Raw genomic sequence first — 20,463 nt, 5'->3', positions numbered from 1 at the left:
GTATCTTGTCCCTTATTTGTGACCATCATCTCAGTAGCCGTGGTGCTCATACACCATTCCCCATTTCCTCATGGAAAAGCGGTAGTTTCGTAGTCCCGTGCTAGGGGTTTGATAATCAAGGTGCACTCGTCAATTTGGTCATATCCACTGTCATCTTTGCTAATTCGTAGTGCATCTCGACATAAAACAACTTGGTTATTTTTATAACCATCATCTATGCTGAGACTCTTTGTACTGTTGTTCTCTTCAATCTGGATTGTCATGGTACAGCACATGAGTTTGATTTCTTATATCCTCTATATTATTTGTTTGGTATAGTGGATCTCCCTTTGTCACATCATACTGTGGTATAGATTTAAATGTCCGGTTACACATCTGACCTTTGGGACCCAAGCATGACTCTTTCTCCGCACCTCACATGCATGAGTCATGTTTGATGCAAGGTCCAGTTGGTAAATACATCAAGTGTTATCCAATCCGGCACCTTTCCATTTTGAAGTTGCTCTCGGTTATGTTGTGTACCACTGAGTAATCATGCTCTGTAACCTGTGCATACTATTTCTGTCTGTATGGTTCTATTCAAGTTTCTTTCCGCTCTAGTTCTGGCATGGTCTTGCAATGTGTGACAATTCCCTCTCCAACAATCCCTGTAAGGTTTAGGTTAGGGCATTGACCCGATCCTCTAGTGTGTGCCGGTCTATACGGCTCGAACCTCCGCTTTTTTTGCATGCTTAACAACCACTTAACACCGATTTTACCGCCCATATATCGCCCATTTTGGCACAAAATGGAAACTGACAGGGATTTTTAGGAAACTTATTGCCGAGCATTACTTTCCCCATGTGCTTAATGCCGGGAAAAAATATTACCGCCCACCCACTTTTTGGGGACAGAATCATCAGAATGGGCGAAATCAATGGCCATAATATCGCCCAGCGTTACTTTCTGCATGGAATTAACGCCGAGATTCAATACTAACGCCTACTCACTGTTTTTTTCATAAAAAACTATTTACCCAAACTAGGGGCCATGTGATCGCCCAGCGTCAATTTCACCACCTCACACACATATCGCCCAGAATATCGCTCGCCCAAAAAAACGGCCACAAAAAGTGGAACTAACCGGAACGAACGCCAGCGGTGTGGCTTGCATTTGTTAAAATCCTACTCTTACTTGAGGAGCTGATATCTGAAAGATTTGCCTGAAAGAGCGCTGATGTGAGTGACAAAGCTGACACACTGCTGTGTGTGTGCAGCTCAGACATCAATGGTGCCCATTACCTTGGTGCCAGTTAAAGTTTACATTGATTGATGTTAAGTTGCATTTAACCCTTTCATGGTAAGGAATCACAAGTGTGTGATGGTCCAGCTATCTGAAATGCGCTACAAGGTAATGGTCAATAACAAAAATTTAATACCAACATTGGTCTGAAATCATAAGAATCACAGTCAATAACACCCAACCCCGCCCACAATTTTTCCACCATTGACATAAATCACATGTTCAACATGTCCAGCAACACAGAATACAAAGGCAAAGCAGGAGCATGGTCCCCAGCCCCCATACATTACAACAAATTGCATACACCCAGATAGAGATATAACACAGCAATCACCTGCGCACATGCACCTCACTTTCCTTCCCCCCTTCCCTTATATTCCCCACCTCCATTCCTTCCCCTCCTCGCTCCACGGCGCCTGGCCGAGGAGCTCCTCAGGCAGTACCTCATTGGGGGGGATGCTGGCAGGTGCGATGGTTGCATGGGTACGGGGGTGGGGGGGGGTGCCGAGGGGGCAACATTCTGTGATGCAGAAGCAGGATCTTGCTCCTTGCTTTCATCTGTCGTTCGCAGTGGTGGGGCGGAACGTAGAGGTGGAGTGCCATGCTCAGGGACCACTGGGAGGCCTGTGGCAGCAGTGTTCCTGGTTATCACATCCAGGGACTCCGCCATAGAAACATAGAAACATAGAAAATAGGTGCAGGAGTAGGCCATTCGGCCCTTCGAGCCTGCACCACCATTCAATAAGATCATGGCTGATCATTCACTTCAGTACCGCTTTCCTGCTTTCTCTCCTTTAGCTGTCAGGACCATATCTAACTTCCTCTTTGAATATATCTAATGAACTGGCATCACCAACTCTCTGCGGTAGGAAATTCCACAGGTTAACAACTCTCTGAGTGAAGATGTTTCTCTTCATCTCGGTCTTAAATGGCTTGCGCCTTATCCTTAGACTGTGACCCCTAGTTCTGGATTTCCCCAACATTGGGAACATTCTTCCTGCATCTAATCTGTACAGTCCCGTCAGAATTTTATATGTTTCTATGAGATTCCCTCTCATTCTTCTAAACTCCAGTGAATACAGGCCCAGTTGATCCAGTCTCTCCTCATATGTCAGTCCAGCCATCCCTGGAATCAGTCTGGTGAACCTTTGCTGCACTCCCTCAATAGCAAGAACATCCTTCCTCAGATTAGGAGACCAAAACTGAACATAATATTTCAGGTGAGGCCTCACCAAGGCCCTGTACAACTGCAGTAAGATCTCCCTGCTCATATACTCAAATCCCCTAGCTATGAAGACCAACATGCCATTTGCCTTCTTCACCGCCTGCTGTATCTGCATGCCAACTTTCAATGACTGATGTACCATGACACCCAGGTCTTGTTGCACCTCCCCTTTTCCTAATCTGCCACCATTCAGATAATATTCTGCCTTCATGTTTTTGCCACCAAAGTGGATAACCTCACATTTATCCATATTATACTGCATCTGCCATGCATTTGCCCACTCACGTAACCTGTCCAAGTCATCCTGCAGCCTCTTAGCATCCTCCTCACACCTCACACCACCACCCAACTTTGTGTCATCTGCAAACTTGGAGATATTACACTCAATTCCTTCATCTAAATCATTGATGTATATTGTAAACAGCTGGGTTCCCAGCTGTGAGCCCTGCGGCACTCCACTAGTCATTGCCTGCCATTCTGAGAAGGACCTGTTTATCCCGACTCTCTGCTTCCTATCTGCCAACCAGTTCTCTATCCACATCAATACATTACCCCCAATACCATGTGCTTTAATTTTGCACACTAATCTCTTGTGTGGGACCTTGTCAAAAGCCTTTTCAAAGTCCAAATACATCACATCCACTGGTTCTCCCTTGTCCACTCTGTTAGTTACATCCTCAAAATTTTTTAGAAGATTTGTCAAGCATGATTTCCCTTTCATAAATCCATGCTGACTTGGACCGATCTTGTTACTGCTTTCCAAATGCGCTGCTGTTTCATCTTTAATAATTGATTTCAACATTTCCCCGACTACTGATGTCAGGCTAATTGGTCTATAATTCCCTGTTTTCTCTCTCCATCCTTTTCTACAAAGTGGTGTTACATTTGCTACCCTCCAGTCCATCGGAACTGATCCAGAGTCGATCGACTGTTGGAAAATGATCATCAATGCATCCACTATTTCTAGGGCCACTTCCTTAAGTACTCTGGGATGCAGATTATCAGGCCCTGGGGATTTATCTGCCTGCAATCCCATCAATTTCCTTAACACAATTTCCTGACTAATAAGGATATTACTTCAGTTCCTCCTTCTCGCTAGACCCTCGGTCCCCTAGTATTTCGAGAAGGTTATATGTGTCTTCCTTCGTGAAGACAGAATCAAAGTATTTGTTCAATTGGTCTGCCATTTCTTTGTTCCCCATTATAGATTCACCTGATTCCGACGGCAAGGGACCTACGTTTGTCTTCACTAATCTTTTTCTCTTCACATATCTGTGGAAGCTTTTGCAGTCAGTTTTTATGTTCCCGGCAAGCTTTCTCTCATACTCTATTTTCCCCGTCCTAATTAAACCTTTTTCCTCCTTTGCTGAATTCTAAATTTCTCCTAGTGCTCATGTTTGCTGCTTTTCCTGACCAACTTATATGCCTCTTCCTTGGATTTAACACTATCCCTAATTTCCCTTGTTAGCCATGGTTGAGGCAACTTCCTCGTTTTGTTTTTACTCCAGACAGGATGTACAATTGTTGAAGTTCATCCATGTGATCTTTAAATGTTTGCCATTGCCTATCCACCGTCAACTCTTTAAGTATCATTCGGCAGTCTATTCTAGCCAATTCACATCTCATACCATCGAAGTTACCTTTCTTTAAGTTCAGGACCCTAATCTCTGAATTAACTGTGTCACTCTTCATCTTAATAAAGAATTCTACCATATTATGGTCACTCTTCCCCAAGGGGCCTCGCTCAACAAGATTGCTAATTAGTTCTTTCTCATTACGCATCACCGAGTTTGGTGTGGCCAGCCCTCTAGTTGGTTCCTCGACATATTGGTCTCGTAAGCCATCTTTAGTATTCTCCAGGAAATCCTCCTCCACCGTCTTGCTATCAGTTTGGTTAGCCCAATCTATATGCACGGAATGTACTCGGTCATGGTGGCCTGCTGTCAGGATATGCCCCCCGATGCTTTGATGAGCTGGTCACCAATGTCTACAGTCCTCCTGGACAACTGTACCATCTCTCTGCTCTCATGTCATGCTCGTGGAACAGACCTGCCATGTCCACGAGGCCTCCGCGGGGTCGGCGCCATCCTGGCGACAAATGGGGTGCCCTGTGGCAAGGTGCTTGGAGCCGGTACCTCCAGAGTTCAGGCGGGAATGACCGGAGGATCACTAAATGGCCTTGGGGTGGAATGGCTTCTGGAGCGTGGCGATGCACTTTCTTTGAAGTCCGCGCTCTCATCCGTGGAGAACAGACCCAGCGGATTGACGGGCGAGAATCGGAGCTCCTCAGCACCAGATGGAGTAGGATCATCTGCCGACTCCTGCCCCACGCCCCCACCTACTGGCCTCTGTGGTCTTGCCTGGAGCCGCGCCGCTGGCTGAACTGCAAAACACAAATGAGTTTATTAGAGGAGAAATGGGTGCTAGGGTGACAAGCGCTGCACATAGCATATGCACGACAAAAGCACCACCGCTCTCAAAATCATCACAGCCATCACATTTCATGACCATCAACACATTGTGCATTACAATGATTTTCATTAAGCCAGCATTATTTCTATGACTATTTTAGAAATTATCTATCATATATGATTGTTCGGATATGAGTGGGTGTGGCATCTATAGACGTTATATGATGCAATGGTGTAAGCTTTACTCACATGGCATCACTTCAGGGTCTGCAGATGCATCCGTGGCTGTCCAGGGATGCTTCCCCACGAGTGTGAGCACATACTCCTCCATCGCAGTGATGTCACTGGGGACTGATGGCCCCCACCCGTTTGCCTCTGCACGGACCTCATCGTCGATAGCTTCTTCTGTAAAAGGTGACAGGACGACATGGCATGAGATCATTGCATAATATCATTGCTAGGTACTGTCACAGAGACTGATACAGTACATGACCAACAGATGTAATCATGATTATTATGATAATTATCATTCTTTACCTAAAGACGTACACCGTGACTGCAGGCTTTGAGTAAAATATTCCCAGTAAAAGTGCAAGACCTCACATCTGCTGATAGTCATCCATGACTGTTACAAATCAAATAATATAAATACATAAGTACATGTAAATCAATGTAATACTTACTCTTGCAGATCCCACAAGGTCGATCCATCGTTTGCGGCAATGGTTGCCCTCACGCACCTCATTGGTCGCCTACGAGACCACCTCTGCTATCTCGGTCCATATCTTCTGGTAGGCCTTTGGGGTGGGCTTCCCACGCCCGCCCTGTGTCAAATCACCCCAGTGTAACTCGACCTCCTGCAGGAGGGATGCATTTGCCTCATCCGAGAACCTCCTGATTCTTTTGCACCCTCCAATGTGCTCCTCTCCCACCTCACTGCTCTCTCCAGCGTCAGTCTCCATAGCGTGTTTTGATGCCTCCTCCTCTCTCTCCATTATAGATCAAATTTGGTAAAATATGTGCCTGGTAACAGCTACTTTTTGTTTGCCTACTTGCTGTGAAGCTCTAAACTCTCCCTCCTTCCTCCCAAAGCAGCCACACCACACCCAGCCACGCCTTCAGTCCCTCTCTCTCTGTCTCCTCTTCTGCGCATGTCATGGTGACTCTTGACCTCCAGAATCGCAGGAATCAAGTACTGTCATGCCGTTGCTAAGGATGGCCACACTTTACGGCAAAAGGACAGAAAAATTTAACGCTACCGCCAATTTATATCGCTCGCGGTAACGCCCATTTTCAAAAATGGAGACTAGGTGGTTTGAGAATGGGCGAGAAGCCGGCGATCTGAAAACCCTTTTATCGCACCCACGCCAGAAATATCGCCCACTACCACAAAAGTGGAGGTTCTAGCCCATAATGTTTGTCGTCGCAACTCCCACCGCATATCCCGCCGCGTATCCCATGCCTACCATTTCTAGTATCCCTCTTTTTCCCGTTCCCTCTTTCCACTTTAGACCTCCTAGTTTTTGATTCAGAGCCTTCATGTGCTCGCAGGGTCAGATTTTTTATACAGGCTTATAGTTTGACACGCAGAAGCTGGGGATGGTTAAGTCTGTTAAATTATTCGCTGGCGTACCCCGAAGTGTATCCTTGGTCTGCCTTATTACTAATCCCCCTTTTGTCCCAGCGCTCAAAGTTGGACACGTTGGTGGCACTGGAGATGTTGTGGTCGGGGCCCTGGTAGTGCTCACTGTTGCTAAAGTAGTGGGTGGCGACTTAATGGTGGTCTATCTCGGGAGATATCCCTCCCCCACTGTTCATAGATATTGCGTGAAACCTGCAACTCCTTCCCCCGGGTGCAGTATCTTTGTCCCCCCACTTCTGATAAAACACACCGCGGTCTTATTTATACTAATTACTAGTCCCGTTTTACTGGCCCATCCCCAATGTTGTTTCATTTCCTTGTTATGTTGTTTTATGCCTGTTATTTAAGTCTACTGTTGCTCCGTCCATCACCGTCAGCGTTTTTGATTCTTTATCACAAGTAATGTTGCCTGAGTCCCTGTAATGAGGATGAGTTACCCCATATTGTTCCCACGAGCACCAAAATCCTGTAATAAAACAATATTTCCCGGTCGTCACTGGTTAGTTAGTGACTATGTTTTTCAACTGGGTCCATTGTTTCCACTTGCCGATACCCCTTATAACTCTGCAGGTGCATGTGTCCCTTACCATTATAACCTGATAGGGTCAGGTCCATTTTGGTGCGAGCCCGGACCTCTCTGGGATAATCCTCACCATTACCTGACTGCCTATTTGGGATATTTGGACCTTCTGTTGCTTAGTGTTGTTCTCTAAGTCCTTGATTATTTGTTGATCTCTAGCCTGTGCTTTTAAGTCATGTAACTGCTTACAGAGTTCCATCACAAACCTCTGTATCCTGTCTTTAAAAGGACCTATGTCCTCGCTTCCTGAAACCAAGACTTCTGGCAGTCTCATAGCCCTTTCAATCATTAGTTCAAAGGGTGTCAGTCCTGTTGTCCGACTAGGGGTTGCCCTGAGCTTCATCAGTACTCAGGGTAACCTGTCTACCCATCCCTTTTCAGTCTCTTTGATCTTCCCTGTGAAGTGTGTACTTTGATCTGAGTCCAGCTGAAGTGGTATTCCCCATCGGGGTATTGTTTCCTCTGCTCTGATCCTGGCCACGGTTTCTGATGAACAATTTCTTGAGCCGAAAGCTTCTACTCACTTCGTAAACTGGTCTATTATCCTGACCTTTACTTTCCCCCTGAGTTGTATTTTGTTACGCACCTTCTATATCTCTACCCATTCACTTCTACCACCATCTGGGCATCGAGCTTATCATGTTAGTTCTACTTGTATGGACATACCCGTGGTATGAATTCCTATCTTTCCTCCATACCTCGTCAATCCCTTATTCGGCTCCTCTCTGCCTCCACCCCTCCTTTTCCTGTGGCGTGGCTTCTCCCTGTACCTTAAGCACAAGAACATAAGAGCATAAGAAATAGGAACAGGAGTAGGCCATACAGCCCCTCGAGCCTGCTCCGCCATTCAATAAGATTATGGCTGATCTGATCATGGACTCAGCTCCACTTCGCAGCCCGCTCCCCATAACCCCTTATCCCCTTATCGTTTAAGAAATGTCTATTTCTGTCTTAAATTTATTCAATGTCCCAGCTTCCACAGCTCTCCGAGGCAGTGAATTTCACAGATTTACAACCTTCTGAGAGAAGAAAATTCTCCTCATCTCTGTTTTAAATGGACGGCCCCTTATTCTAAGATCATGCCCTCTAGTTCTAGTCTCCCCCATCAGTGGAAACATCCTCTCTGCATCCACCTTGTCAAGCCCCCTCATAATCTTATAGGTTTCGATAAGATCACCTCTCATTCTTCTGAATTCCAATGAGTAGAGGCACAACCTACTCAACGTTTCCTCATAAGTCAACCCTCTCATCTCCAGAATCAACTTAGTGAACCTTCACTGAACTGCCTCCAAAGCAAGTATATCCTTTCGTAAATCTGGAAACCAAAACTGCACGCAGTATTCCAGGTGTAGCCTCACCAATACCTTATATAGCTGTAGCAAGATTTCCCTGCTTTTATACTCCAACCCCTTTGCAATAAAGGCCAAGACACCATTGGCCTTCCTGAGCATGTTTACTTCCTCAGGCCCGATTGTACATGCTCCAACCTGGGCTTCCCTGACCAGTGTACCTGTCTCCACCACCCCCTTGGCTGCCTCGTCTGCCCATCGCACACTCTTGGGGTAGGAGGGAGGCTTCCACTAATTGGTCCTCCTCCTGAAGTCATGTATCCCCGTCTACTCCAGGCTATCATATTTCTTAACAATATCCTCAGGTTTTATAATCATGCACTACTGCAAAAGCATACCGACTGTCTGTATAGCTGTTTAGCCTTTTTCCCTTAGCTATCCTCAGAGCCTTGGTGAGAGCCACCAATTCAGTCACTTGAGCCGATAGGCCCTCTTCTAACTGTCCTTCCCCTCTAACCTTTCCACTCCTATCTACCACTGCCCATCCCGTCCGTGGTGTCCTGTTGATATTGCGCTAGGACCCATCTACGTATAGATCTATATCTGCCTCCTCAAGTCTGACCACTTCCCTCGTCTCCTCCTGTCGGGCTACACTGATGCTTCTCTCCCTGTGTAATGATCCATCCTGCAGGGTTGTTACAGTTGTCTTTTATTGTTACCGTCCCGTTGGGGGGGGTAAGAGCATTGCTTCCCACCTAGACCTTCGTACGTCGGTTACCGTTTATAGCCTTCCTGTGTTAAGCACATCTACTAAGGTATGTTGTGTTAAGCACTCTACTATGCCTGTCCACATGTAAACTTTACTGTGGTATGTATAGATTGGAAGAGCCTATTCTGTCGGGTAATCCCAGGGCTGGAACACTTGTGAGAGCTTGTTTTAACTTTACAAATGCCCTGTCCTGATCAGGGCCCCAGTCCACTGGCTCTTTGAGGGTTTCCCCCTTTGACCAGGTCCTGAATAGGTTGGCCCATCTCGGCATTTCGGCAGCAGTTGAATAGCCCTTTTAACACTGCTATTGCCAATTTAAGTTAATCTAAGGGTTAAGTCATGGCAGGAGAGCTCAGACACGTGTTATGCTCCTCCTGTACTATGTGGGAAATCAGGGACGCCTCCGGTATCCCTGAAGACTACGTGTGCGGGAAGTGTATCCGGCTCCAGCTCCTGACGGACCGCGTTGCGGAATTGGAGCTGAAGGTAGATTCATTCTGGAGCATCCACGATGCTGAGAATGACGTGAATAGCACGTTGAGTGATTTGGTCTTACCACAGGTAAAAGGTCCACAGCCAGAGAGGGAATGGAAGACCAACAGGAAGAGCAGTGCAAGGAAGGTAGTGCAGGGATCCCCTGCGGTCATCCACCTGCAAAACAGATACACCACTTTGAGTACTGTTGAGGGGGATGACTCATCAGGGGGGAGCAGCAGCAGCCAAATTCATGGCACCGTGGCTGGCTCTGCTGCACAGGAGGGCAGGAAAAAGAGTGGGAGAGCAATAGTGATAGGGGATTCAATTGTAAGGGGAATAGATAGGCGATTCTGCGGCTGCAACCGAGACTCCAGGATGGTATGTTGCCTCCCTGGTGCAAGGGTCAAGGATGTCTCGGAGCGGGTGCAGGTTATTCTGAAAAGGGAGGGTGAACAGCCAGTTGTCGTGGTGCACATTGGTACCAACGATATAGGTAAAAAACGGGATGAGGTCCTACGAGACAAATTTAAGGAGCTCGGAGCTAAATTAAAAAGTAGGACCTCAAAAGTAGTAATCTTGGGATTGCTATCAGTGCCACATGCTAGTCAGAGTAGGAATCGCAGGATAGCTCAGATGAATACGTGGCTTGAGCAGTGGTGCAGCAGGGAGGGATTCAAATTCCTAGGGCATTGGAACCGGTTCTGGGGGAGGTGGGACCAGTACAAACCGGATGGTCTGCACCTCGGCAGGACCGCAACCAATGTCCCAGGAGGAGTGTTTGCTAGTGCTGTTGGGGAGGAGTTAAACTAATATGGCAGGGGGATGGAAACCAATGCAGGGAGACAGAGGGAAACAAATTGGAGACAGAAGCAAAAGACAGAAAGGAGATGAGTAAAAGTGAAGGGCAGAGAAACCCAAGGCAAAAAACAAAAAGGGCCACTTTGCAGCAAAATTCTCAAGGGTCTAAGTGTGTTAAAAAGACAAGCCTGAAGGCTCTGTGCCTCAATGCGAGGAGTATTCGGAATAAGGAGGACGAATTAACTGTGCAGGAAGCAGTTAAAGGATACGATGTGGTTGGCATCTCGGAGACATGGCTCCAGGGTGACCAAGGCTGGGAACTCAACATCCAAGGGTATTCAACATTTTGGAAGGATAGACAGAAAGAAAAAGGAGGCGGGGGGGCGTTGCTGGTTAAAGAGTAAATTAAGGCAATTGTAAGGAAAGACATGAGCTTGGATGATGTGGAATCGGTATGGGTGGAGCTACGGAATACCAAGGGGCAGAAAACGCTAGTGGGAGTTGTGAACAGACCTCCAAACAGTAGTAGTGATGTTGGGGAGGGCATCAAACAGGAAATTAGGGGTGCATGCAATAACGGTGCAGCAGTTATCATGGGTGACTTTAATATGCATATAGATTGGGCTAACCAAACTGGAAGCAATACGGTGGAGGAGGATTTCCTGGAGTCCATAAGGGATGGTTTTTTAGGCCAATATGTCGAGGAACCAACTAGGGGGGAGGCCATCTTAGACTGAATGTTGTGTAGTGAGAGAGGATTAATTAGCAATCTCGTTGTGCGAGGCCCCTTGGGGAAGAGTGACCATAATATGGTGGAATTATACATTAGGATTGAGAATGAAACAGTTAATTCAGAGACCATGGTCCAGAACTTAAAGAAGGGTAACTTTGAAGGTATGAGGCGTGAATTGGCTAGGGTAGATGGACGAATGATGCTTAAAGGGTTAACAGTGGATAGGCAATGGCAGACATTTAGAGACCGCATGGATGAATGACAACATTTATACATCCCTGTCTGGCATAAAAATAAAAAAGGGAAGGTGGCTCAACCGTGGCTATCAAGGGAAATCAGGGATAGTATTAAAGCCAAGGAAGTGGCATAAAAATTGGCCAGAAATAGCAGCGAACCCGGGGACTGGAAGAAATTTAAAACTCAGCAGAGGAGGACGAAGGGTTTTATTAGGGCAGGGAAAATAGAGTACGAGAGGAAGCTTGCAGGGAACATTAAAATGGACTGCAAAAGCTTCTTTAGATATGTAAAGAGAAAAAGGTTAGTAAAGACAAATGTAGGTCCACTGCAGTCAGAATCAGGGGAAGTCATAACTGGGAACAAAGAAATGGCAGACCAATTGAACAAGTACTTTGGTTCAGTATTCACTAAGGATGACACAAACAACCTTCCGGATATAAAAGGGGTCAGAGGGTCTAGTCAGAAGGAGGAACTGAGGGAAATCCTTATTAGTCGGAAAATTGTGTTGGGGAAATTGATGGGACTGAAGGCCGATAAATCCCAGGGCCTGATGGTCTGCATCCCAGAGTACTTAAGGAGGTGGCCTTGGAAATAGCGGATGCATTGACAGTCATTTTCCAACATTCCATAGACTCTGGATCAGTTCCTATCGAGTGGAGGGTAGCCAATGTAACCCCACTTTTTAAAAAAGGAGGGAGAGAGAAAACGGAATTATAGACCGGTCAGCCTGACATCGGTAGTGGGTAAAATGATGGAATCAATTATTAAGGATGTCATAGCAGCGCATTTTGAAAGAGGTGACATGATAGGTCCAAGTCAGCATGGATTTATGAAAGGGAAATCATGCTTGACAAATCTTCTGGAATTTTTCGAGGATGTTTCCAGTAGAGTGGACAAGGGAGAACCAGTTGATGTGGTAAAAACAGAGAGACAGACTATTATCTGAATGGTGACAGATTAGGAAAAGGGGAGATGCAACGAGTCCTGGGTGTCATGGTACATCAGTCATTGGAGGTTGGCATGCAGGTACAGCAGGCGGTTAAGAAAGCAAATGGCATGTTGGCTTTCATAGCGAGGGGATTTGAGTACAGAGGCAGGGAGGTGTTACTACAGTTGTACAGGGTCTTGGTGAGGCCACACCTGGAGTATTGTGTTCAGTTTTGGACTCCTAACTTGTGGAAGGACGTTCTTGCTATTGAGGGAGTGCAGCGAAGGTTCACCAGACTGATTCCCGGGATGGCGGGACTGACATATCAAGAAAGACTGGATCACCTGGGCTTATATTCACTGGAGTTCAGACGAATGAGAGGGGATCTCATAGAAACGTTTAAAATTCTGATGGGTTTAGACAGGGTAGATGCAGGAAGAATGTTCCCAATGTTGGGGACGTCCAGAACCAGGGGTCACAGCCTAAGGATAAGGGGTAAGCCATTTAGGATCGAGATGAGGAGAAACTTCTTCACCCAGAGAGTGGTTAACCTGTGGAATTCTCTACCACAGAAAGTTGTTGAGGCCAATTCACTAAATATATTCAAGAAGGAGTTAGATGTATTCTTTACTACTAGGGGGATCAAGGGGTATGGCGAGAAAGCAGGAATGGGATACTGAAGTTGCATGTTCAGCCATGAACTCATTGAATGGCGGTGCAGGCTAGAAAGGCCGAATGGCCTACTCCTGCACCTATTTTCTATGTTTCTATGTACCTGCCTGACCCCTTTCACGGTCCCTGGCTTTGGTATCGATCTAATAGCCTCTTTTCTGTCCTGGGGCATTTGTCTTTTCCCTTGTGTTATTAGTATTCGAGATATGTTACTTCACTCTTACCATATTAAAGATTACAAATTTATTTTTTAATTCTTTATAACCGTTACAATTTTATTTTCCTTCTGGCATGTGGGAAAATATTCACTTTCAATTAAGAAACTCAAATTAATAATGTCCAGTAATTTTTTTTTAATCCATGCAGCGATGCTAAAGTTTGGTGAACTAAATAAAACAGCTGTCAGTGGAAAGGGTTAACTCCTTTGCAGGTTTGTAAGAAGGCCTGACGTCATTACGTGGCTTTGCATAATTCTTTTTTTTAAACCTTTCCCGATATCAGAATACGGCATCCATTTTAAAAAGGTTTTCAAACCCAAAATTTAAAATCATTATCAACATAGAGTGTCTTTTATCTCTTTTCCAATGTGATGAAGGTTTGATATTCCTACTTTGAAAAGGAACCTGAATTTCACCGTGGCCATGATGGAAGTCTGGTTTTCATTGGTTAATTACCCTCAATAAGCCAATTAAACCAATATCTTTAAAACTTCATTCAGGAAGTTATGTCTTCTTCCATTTTCTCCTTTCTTCAAATTAGTTTTTATATCTAACAAACATTTTACACAGAAGGCTTGTGACCCCGAGAAATTGTTAATTTAAACTACATAAGACAATCGCAATTTTTGTACTCTAATTATAATTTTTTTTTCTTTTAGCAATTGTAGTTTCACAGTTGCATGTTTTATCTTTTGATAAACAACCCGTCCTTTGTGACTTTTATGTCCGAAAAGTGGAGGAGCTAAACCAGACATTCAAAGAATCATTTGTTTTTCTTTTAAACGGCTGGCTTTCAGACAAATGAAAAATTCATTAACTCCCACCTCAAATATTCCATAGTCAAGAAAGCTTCCATGTGAACACTTTCACTTAAAGACAGACATTCACACCAACTTTTCATTCAATACAGCTTATCCTATGTTTTTTCAGCAACTTATCCTGGGAAGCCATTTCTCTTCTGGGTACGTTTACCCTTCTACCAGATTCCATGTCCTGTTTCCAAGCCCTTTGACTGCTCTAATGTCCGGCCAGACTAACAATACTGCTTGCCTCCCTAATCGGGTTCCTCCGCAACTTAAGTGTCAGTTTTATTTTTCTCCTTTCCTGCTAGCATTTATACCCGGGACCCTTTTGATCCATATCTCAGAGAAGCCCCCTTGTTCTTCATTCCATTCCACTAGCCAGCTTTTCCTGAACATCCTGGGGTCCCACCTCCCCTTTAGGTTGTATTCTGTAAGGGGGTGGTCCTGGAGGTCAGGTTCACCTCTGACAAACTTGAATGGTTCGAATCGCTCCCACTCCCTTGGGTTCTAGACTCTGGATTTATTTGGGGGATGTGATAAAGTGCAAAGGACAACTGGTTTGGTGCAAAAGAACTTTGATTTTAATGCAGTCAAGAAAATACAATATCAAACTTATAATCACTCTAATAAAGAACAATACATCACACATTCAAATGGGGTTACTGTAAAAATTACACCTCCCACCTCCCAATACCTAATCCTAGCTCGGTTAGACTCCAGGGTAGGCAAGGACTATGCTTACCAATCCTTTCTGGTCAGTTAGCAGTAGTTCGCGATTTCGGGATTCGTTGAATTCTGTAGGTTCTGCTTGCCGTACCCCGAACATCGGAGAAGATTTCTTACTGCGCAATCTTCAGTTGGGTTGAGTCCACTGATGCGGTAAGGTGCGTTTTGGATCTATGGGGTAAGTACCCGGTTTCCTTCGTTAGAAATAGGTTCAAAGTCTCTTTAGGTAATGTTTTCATCTGTTGGTAGTCAGGCCTTAGATTGTAGAGTGGAAACTTTCGATTCCGCGGTTTCTTCCTGTTGGAGTTTTGTTTCGAGTTTGGTCGATCGCGGTGGTTTTTCGTTGGGACCACGTTGGCTGTGGTCAGTTGCTGCCACAATGGTGCTGTTCTTCCTTCCTTCAGGACTTCAGGACTTCAAGGCTGGAGAAGTTAGTTTACAACTGTCGCGTTGGCTTCTCTCCCTTCTTGTTGACACAAGCGTAGTATGGTACTAGGCGGAGTGTGGCATACCCTCAGTTAAAACAGGGGGCCAGTTATATGGTTTGAGTGGTTCTAATCTTGGTGCCAAATCAGTCCAGAATTTTTTGTTTAAATTTGGCGGGCTTGACTCTTCTTCTTTGTAATATTTTGCCGGGCTCGTTAAAAGTTAATATGTTTTGGGTGGGTTGATTTTCGAAAACTGTTTCCTGATGGAAATATTGGCTTGGTAATCGCAATGTCCTTTTGTGCTTAGTTTTTCGCATACAGGCTGGATTGGGCCTCTTTGTAATGTATATGCTGAAACGGTTTTCCAGATTCAGGTTGATGGTTGGCTATCTCTGGGTTATTTGTTGTAATGTTAATGTCTCTTGTGGAGAAGGATTCTCGAATACCCATTTCTCCAGACAAATTACGTTAGTCCCAACACCTAGACAGCCTCAATAATCAAGTTGTCTCCTGTTAGTTCTTTAGGCCTGCCCACAACCTTGAATTTGTCTTTTAAAAGTCCAAAATTTGATTCAAGTTCGTAGTTTCTTCCATAAGAACTTTAGAATTTCAAACTTTCTGGTAGATAGTCCCAAATTAAATTTCCTTTCAAATGAGCCCACACATTGGGGGGGGGTTCTCGTGAATTTTGCACCCTTTCAATTCTTTCTTGTTTGTGCTGTGCACAATCAATACAGGCTTCTCCCTGTTATTATCGTGTCATCCGTCACACTTCAGGACTTACACCTATTTCTCACCTCAGTTTTCGTCCTTCCATGGTTCGCTATAACTTAGATATACAGATTACCCCCTCTTAGTTCTTTATACAGATTACCTCCTTCCCCGTCAACGCTACAGCTCTGCAGGTGGTACAAAAAAAATACTCACTGCAATTGCTAGCTGCCACATCGTCCAGATCGGAGTGTCTGCACTGTGCTCACAGCGCCAATTGTTGGGGTAAAAAGAAGACTTCTCTTCCTCAAGGTGGAGTGCCTGATATAAGGAATCGACACCCACCCGTCCGTATAGCGACCATGGAATCACTCAGATGAAAACTCGGTTAACCGTTTTTTATTCCAGCATGCAGGGGAAGGGTTCCGATGAACACTTCTCAGAACAAAGGTTTTACAATTACAGTTATACATTTTTTGAGGTGTGCGACCCTCCTACAAAACCACTGATTGGCCTACTGCTATCAGTGAAGTTACATTGATTTGTTGACCCTCGTCAGACTGGCTCTGAGTGGTTCTTCCCCACCTGTCCATCTCCCATCACATGTCACCCTTCTGGAATGTGTTATTCAGTGGTGTCAACTTTGCCTCAGTTCCTCATGACGTGTGAATTGACCTTGCTTCCCAGGGTTTGCTATCTTTTTCGACTGTTGACTCTTCACTGCCCTTGGTGGAGTGTTATTCAGTACTGAGTGTATATTTTCATCTTCTATCAGTCTGTGCTAAAGGTCAATGCATTGTTGGTTTGTTGTGATTCCTCAGAACCGCCTAATACCGATAAGCCCTACAATTCAGCTCGGGTATCGGATTTCCTCCCCTTAAGCTCCTAAAAACAAAAAAACACAGATATAAATAAAAAGAACACTTCACTTTCTAAAAAATAATAGAAATTAAATTAAATGTTTTATTAAAACATTTTTTTTTGAAATTTAAAAAAAAATGTTTTAATAGTGTTAATCATAAACTTACCTTAATGGGCAGGGTTTTTAATATAAAAATAAGTAATAAAATTTATTTTTTCTATCTTTTAAAACTTTTACGCTGGTAAAAGCAGGTCTTACGTCTGGCAAGTGTTGAGCAACCCAATTAACAAGCCAAAATGATCCAAACTGCCAGATTTCAGATACATTCATCAATACCCAAATTATGCCCAATTCAAATTATTTTAGGTTGATCTGTCTGAAACAAAATTATCAATTGTGTTAATTCTTATGAGAAACACATCATTAATGGGCTACAGGATCTCAATGATTTTTCTATATCTCGATAAGGATGGGCTCTGAATGCAGTATTTTTTCTTTCAATTTTATTGACTGTTTTTCCAAACTAAAGAGGTAAATCTATATACATGTACCTTTATAGATTTTAGGCGACTCGCTGTTACTCATTTCCTAAATTCAATTAACTGATACAATTGTTCCATTAGAGTCATGTCTTGATGTTTCTAGTGCTGACATTTTGAAAATTACAAAAAATAATGTGAAAAAAAACCTTCAGGAGAATAGTTTGAATGACTTGAATTAACTTTCTGAGGCCTAATTTGAACCGAACCTGAGTTCTTAGAGGTCGGTGACCATGAGCACCTCAAGGGCCTTCGACTGAGTCACAGCACATCATAAGAGTAGGTAAAAAAGCATTTAATATGGGCATCAACAGCTCACTGCTGACTGATAATTAGTCTCAGGCATTTGATTAGGGCATGAAAATTGTAATCCTTTTTGAAATCTTTGAATGCAGAGTGTTTCTTCAGTAGCTGGTGACCCTGCAATGCCAGGTAACATGAATATCAATGTTGGCCTTTCGGCAGATGCAGTTTATTGGAGGATGGAAGGATGTTGAACATGACTGTTAATGCAGGGGAGCAGGAATCGATATCTGACGGGTCTTCAAATAGCTGCTGCTGAAAAGCTCTGGCTGAGGCAACTATTGTCCCCATTGCAGGGCAAAGTTACGCAGCATACAGCAAACTACTATTGAATCACACTCTCTTTGTGGACTGTATTGTAGGAAGTCACCAGACCAGTTCAGGTATTGGAATTATTGCTTTATGAGGGGCTCCAGTTGACCTATGGATATGATTGTAGTGCAATAGTCACCGAGCATGAGAGAAGTCATGGGCTAAGTCTGAAGGGGATAGACGTTGTTCCCAAGCTGCCAGTCTATCGGCTGCTTGGAGACAAGGGTGAAACAGTGGGGGATGGAGGATTGCAGCAACATAAAAGCATCATGGCAGCTGCCAGGAAAGTGATCACACACCAGTTGCACACTAATGGAGTGGAAACGGTTTCAATTCTTAAAGGTAATGAGGCTGTGTGAAGGAGCCCACAGGGTGCAGTTAATGATGCTCTGGATTTGGAGGAATCCTGCAATCTCAGTGAACCCCAGAGTGGTACAGGGCTGCGGTGACTTTGACTGCAACAGGCAATGCACTGATTGCTGTGGCAGTTGGTTGCAGGTCTTGTTTCAGGAGGTAACACAACTCTACGACAGCCACCCTAGAGAAGCAAAGACTCCTTATGCACTGCTTTTCACAAAGCTACAGGTATGTAGGTCTGCGCCTACAAAATCTGTTGGGAGAGTAAAGATACCTGCAACCAAACCTCTTTCTATTTGTTCTCCCTGCAGACACAGCCTTGGTTGCTCCTTCCTCTTGTTACTCCTCCTCCTCCAGCCAGTATAGAATTGTCATGAAGGGCTCCCATGAAGAAATAAAGGTGTATTACCAGAAGTTCCTTAAACATTCAGAAATCATCTAGGTAGCAAAATGACACTATGTAATACAAGCAAAATGTCTCACAAATCATTTTATCATTTTACTTGAGAGCCGCTGAAGATCCCTTTAAATATCACTAGGAATGACTGTTTTCTGATTTGTACTGCCCATGATCTGTAGCCGGAATGGTACCAACACAGGGAAAGATGAAAATGGCAGTGAAAATCCCAACAACATGAACTGACCTCAATTTGCACTTATTCGTTAAGCCCCACATGTTTCCGATAGGAGCTCTGGCCCCTAAATCAACATTTGCTCAGAAATCAGAATGGGCAGAAAACCAACAATAAGTTGGCACTTCCATTTCCCATTCAATTTTGGTCCTGCTTCTAGCCCATCTTTGGGCACAAACGTAGCAGTAGTATTTTCGAGCAGTAGACAGACGGAAATACATTCATGTTCCTTTGCAGTTGGTACTGAACTGCGGCTTTTGTGGTGAATGCGTGACTTTTCCACTCTTCAAAATATAAAGAAAAACAATGCTTCATTCCTTAATAATACATTTCGATTAAACAGTTATGGTTATATGGCTTCAACAATTATGAAGGAACAACAATACTGGTAAAGAAAAACACTGCAGTACTCTCATGGGAAGGACTCGGAGAAGTGGACCTGCTATGGTGGGCATCTGCTGGGATATTTGGCTGCTGCTGCTCCATCCTGCTGATGCAGCCATTCTCACCACGAACGGGAGTTTTACAAATTTATAGAGTCACTGTCAAAGGCTTGGCTGCACTATAAATTGGGTATTAGTTTCAAACCACAGTAGGAAAATCCAAAACTGGTTTAACTGCAATTCAGGCATGGGGTAAGACTTTGCTGCTGTTATTAAATGAGTATTCAAAAGAACATGAAGATTAAATCATGCTCTGATCTCCAGTGTAAGGAAAAGGACCTTACCATTTTGCAATTGAATATCAGATAGAAAACGCCTGCAAATGGGAAAGGTTTAGGATTACTGCAGAATAAGGTATGAAAATATTTTTAAAAGGTGCAATCTAAATACATGGCACTCTTTCAATGAGTATAAATAGATCACAGAAAAATATAAATTCATACAAGAAGAAGCTTAGGTTCTTTGAGAAATGCCTACCCTTAGAAACAGGGGATGGTAAATTTAGAGGTGCAACTCTGACATAGAAGTGGACTGCTCATGTTAAGCCACCGTCAAAAGGAGGCTGCACAAGAGATGATTGTATTGCCATAATTTTCTGATTAGCCATTGAAATGGAAATGAAATTTTCAATCTGCATTCCTAAGTTTGTGCATTGTGAGCTAGATTTCTATTAACAAGAAAGAGGAAATATTCCTGATCTTGAACAAATCATCCCAACATCTATCCCATGACAAAATGCACCTTGAAAAAAAACTGGCTCAGCATCTCAAAGACAGATGTCAGTTTCAGAAAGATTTATTACATAGGACAACGGGATGAATTAGAGAAGATCATAGAATCATAGAATGATAAAACACAGAAGGAGGCCATTCAGCCCATTGTGCCTGTGCTGGCTCTTTGAAAGAGCTATCCAATTAGCCCCACTCCCCCGCTCTTTCCCCATAGTCCTGTAACTTTTTCCTTCAAGTATTAATCCAATTCCCTTTCGAACGCTACTATTCAATCTGCTTTCACCAACCTTTCAGGCAGTACATTCCAGATCACAATTTGCTGTGTAAAAAAAATGTTTCCTCCTGTCACCTCTGAT

This window comes from Pristiophorus japonicus, chromosome 9 (assembly GCF_044704955.1).
Source record: "Pristiophorus japonicus isolate sPriJap1 chromosome 9, sPriJap1.hap1, whole genome shotgun sequence".
Classification (NCBI taxonomy): domain Eukaryota; kingdom Metazoa; phylum Chordata; class Chondrichthyes; family Pristiophoridae; genus Pristiophorus; species Pristiophorus japonicus.
Note: the sequence above shows the minus strand (reverse complement) of the source record.